The 4,460-nt window shown below is 28.0% G+C and overlaps 1 pseudogene; it reads left to right on the top strand.

Annotated features, from left to right (window-relative positions):
• The first annotated feature begins 3,571 nt into the window (after window positions 1–3,571).
• LOC105130926 (uncharacterized) overlaps window positions 3,572–4,460 on the top strand; it is a 2,483-nt pseudogene continuing 1,594 nt past the window's right edge.

Raw genomic sequence — 4,460 nt, forward strand, 5'->3', positions numbered from 1 at the left:
AAAAATAAAATATTAATAAGTTATTTTCCAGCTTATTTTTTATGACATAATCAAATACTACAACTTATTTTTTATTACACTACCAAATATTATAAAATAATTTATTTTTTTTAAAAAATTATTTTCCAACAAATAAACAAGATCTAAATATGATTAGGGTATCCTTTGAAGCCCTTCATTTTTTATTTTTCAATTTAATTATTTTCTTGTATGTTGAAATGTGAGTTTTAGGGGTTCAAATAGCCTTAATCCAGTTTTTTTTACCAATTATTTTATAAAAAATCTTTGCTGCAACCGCTGCCATATGACTTGACTCCATCACATGCTATCTTTATTGTTACAATTACTATCATATTATTAATAAAAATATTATTTTAATTATTTTTATTTATGATTATTACTATTATATTATTATTATTAGTACTATTATTATTATTGTTGTTGTAACAATCACAAATATTCATTTAACCACCCAAGTTACTACCAAAACTTCGTTTTTAATATAATAATCTTTATAATCCCTATTATTTTATCACTATTATTATCACCATAAACACCACCTCCCATCTTTACCTTCTTCCTGTCTTTATTATCATTTTTATTAATATTTTATTATCAATATAATCATCGTAATAATCACCTTCTTACTATTATTCATATTATTATAACAATTATCAACCCAACAATAATTAATATCTCATATATAATCATTCTCTGTCATACTAGGATTGCTTAACTATCAATGCACATTATTTTATTTTAAAAAAATATATTTCAAATGTAAATAATATAAAAATTCATTTTTAACAAGTTGTTTTCCAAGAATATATTTATTTTCATAGAACAACTCAACACATTCACAACCTCGGGCCTTTCCAACATTTCATTCATGAATGATCTAGTTATATATTAAATGTCTACATTTACTACAAGATTAAAGTGGTTGAAATACATATTAAATGTTTGCATTTACTACAAGATCAAAGTACATTTGTTACAAGATTAAAGTGGTTGAAATACATATTAAATGTCAACATTTATTCTAGAGAATACATGTAACGAGTTGCTTAGATTATTTGTTCTCTTATATCTAAAAGAAATAAAGATATCTTAATCAAAAACACATTTATGTGAAAAGAAAAGAAAAATCTTTGTATTCTAAGTGTTTTACATCTCAAGTTTTCATTATTTTAAAAAGAAATCGTATTTCTAACTTTATAAATAATATCATGTCTTAACACATGAGATTCTCCAAAATCTTAAATTTCCTAACATTTGAACACAAAGATATACCCATCATCTCAGATTCTGAAGAACATCAAATATCCTCGTACCAAGAACCCTTTTACCAATCCTTTGCATTGCAAGCTCTCACGCAAAATGCATGGAATAATTAGTATAAACGTGTTGTTTGTTTTTGTGTTTAATTTTTTTAATTTTTTTTATGATTTTAGATTATTTTAATTTGTTGATATTAAAAATAAAATTTAAAAAATAAATAAAAGTACTATTTTAATATATTTTCAAGTAAAATTTATTTTAAAAAATAATAGCTATCCTGCTGAAAAAGCAAAACAGTATCCAAATCATCTTGCCACATTAACATTACAACAATGCCACTAAACATGAAATTAATCCTTTAATTTTCTTGAACCAAACCCGGAATCAAATAGCACTTCGCTTTAATTCCTTCCAAAAAAGGGCAAGAAATGGAAATCATAGTTCGCTTGAAAGTAAGTAATCATTCTCATTTTCATTAAATAAATGTTTAAATAAGTACGGCCAAATCAAACATTATTGCTAATTAACTGAATACTTTTAAACCATGGAATATTGTTTGGTGAGGAGATGGTGGAAATCATTTGTGGTGTGCTGTCTTTCATAATTATTGCATGCGGGTGGTGGTTCATCCAAGAACTAACATCCTTAATTGCACGAACTATTGATGCCCATGTCTAGCTAATCGTATTAAAAAACTTTATAGCAGTTGGTTGGCCGTTGGCCGTTGCACGTTAGATGATGGATAAGGTCAAATTAATGATATAACTCAAATATCCATGACACAAATTACTGTAACTATGTGTGGTGTGCTGTATATATATATATTATATGATAAGGTTGATGAATTAATAATCTTAATTAAATAATATTTTTATTTGATCTCCATTTAAATTTAAAGTTTAAATAATATCTTCATTGAATAATAATTCTTCATTGTCCCAAGTTTAACTATAATTAATTACAGTTAGATTGCCTGTTTGGAAGTGTGGTTACGGTTGCTTTTCAAAGTGTTTTTCATTTAGAAATGTATGAGCTGTAAAACAGATTCAATTTTTTTTTTTTTTATGATAAGATTTGTACTTCAAAGAGACAGAATTGAGTCTTGAACTCTCATAAATGTTCTAGGCTTATGTTTTAACTTTCTATCTAAATAAATCAAACTAAAATCCAAAATCTACAGCTACAGATATAATGACCCAATAACTGAAAAGTATTCCAGTTTGGACTGAACCAGCACCTCTTTATTAGGATTATTGCCATTAATATGCAACAATCATGAAAAAATAACTTTTATTACCTATCCTAAGATAGAGGGATACCAATGTCAAAAGGTTACAATGATAGTTAAACCAACCACTGATAAAATGATGCAACCTATGCGTTGCCATCATTTATGCCATGATTTATGACCTCTTGTTTACCGTTAAATTGCCTATAAATAGATGCATTATTTGAAAGCAAAATGAAAATAAGAGAGTGCATAATGTGAGAGACTAAGAGAGAAAGTAAAGGACCGGAAATGACAGCAGCCCAGCAGCTGCAAATTTAGCAATGAGAACTGGGAGTTGAGTTTGAATAAAGTGATCTTTCTTCTCCATATGTATTGTAACCTTTTCTCTATCTATCTCTAATAATATTGGCTCTTCTCCCATGAATGCAGGCGATTTGTCAAATCACATTAAATATTTTATCAGTGTGTTTAGCCTCTATTGAACAATTTTCAGTACATTATTGGTCGGAATCCCCAACATTCTTTTTTAAGCTTAACCCTCTTTGTTTCTTTTTAATTTCAGTAATTAAACTGATCAATTAATCATTTTATTTATGTGATAGGTCTGCATTTAAGATAAATATTTATTATAAATTAAAGGGATCTTATACTTATTAGATATTTTATTACAAAACATATTTTAGTTAAAAAATTATTAATACTTCAAATACAAAATAATAGTATAAAACCGTGATAAAAATATATTTTTAAGTACTATCATTACATTATTTTTTTCCTTTTGAAAAAAGGTTTTTTTTCCTAGGTTATCATGATCAATTTTTTTAGTTTCTTTGTTATTATTATTATTTATTTTTTATCATATAATTAAAATAAAATTATTTTATTTGATCTGGATGGATCTATAACATGAATTACAATATATTTTTTTTAAATGTGCTTGTATCATCATAACATTTTTTATGAAAAGAAAAGGAAAGAATTGGTCCCGTGGAATAGCACGGGACTCGTCTAGTTAGGTACTAAATTGAAAGTCTAAATTAATTAATGGCCCTACTTTGTTAATTTCTCTTCAGACATGAAGGGCCACCTAAACCAGTAAACATGAATTAAGAATCATCATCGGTATTACGGGTGTAAAGCAAACTTTTCGATGCAACCTTAGCTATAAATAGCACACCGATTTTCTGGTTGTCATCGTGCTACAGAAGATGGCAATGTCCCGGATTGCGAGTGAGTTTGTACCTAAAGTACAAATTGAAAGTGTGCAAACAGTGATACCCTCCAAGGTGACTGATCCAAGAGAAATGTGCCAAGTCTCAGTGAAGGATCCTGTTAGTTCAGATATTTTCCGGGGGTGCCTGAACATAGTCCTCTGCTACAACAAGGCCGTGGAGGAAGATTCTGGTTGGCTTGTTGCGGGATGGATGAAGGAGTCCCTAGGGAGAGCGTTGCAGGACCAGCCGATGCTCAGTGGACGCCTACGGAGAGTTGAAGATGGCGGCAATGGAGAACTAGAGATTGTGTCAAACGACACCGGAGTTAGACTTGTTGAGGCAAAGATTACAGTGACTTTGCAAGAGTTTCTTGATTTGGAAGAAAGGGAAAGAGCAGAGGCCGAACTCGTCTTTTGGATGGATATCGATCAACAAAATCCCCAATTCTCTCCACTACTTTATGTTCAGGCATGGGGGAGTTTGTTTCAATGAAAAATAGTTTTTTGAAAATTATTTTTTAATTTTTTTATATTTATTAGTAATTAAAAAAATTATTCAACAAAAAATATTTTTCAAGAAAAATTTAATTTGATTTTTATAAAAGTATTTTTTTTTAATTTTTGACAAAAAAATACTTTTTAAAAGTTATGAAAAATTTAGAAATATTATATTATTCGCTAATTATATCAAATTTAGTCAAACTTTTGATTAATATGTATTTTGTTTGAATATTT

Source organism: Populus euphratica, unplaced genomic scaffold (genome assembly GCF_000495115.2).
Source record: "Populus euphratica unplaced genomic scaffold, PopEup_1.0 scaffold43.1, whole genome shotgun sequence".
NCBI classification, from domain to species: Eukaryota; Viridiplantae; Streptophyta; class Magnoliopsida; order Malpighiales; family Salicaceae; genus Populus; species Populus euphratica.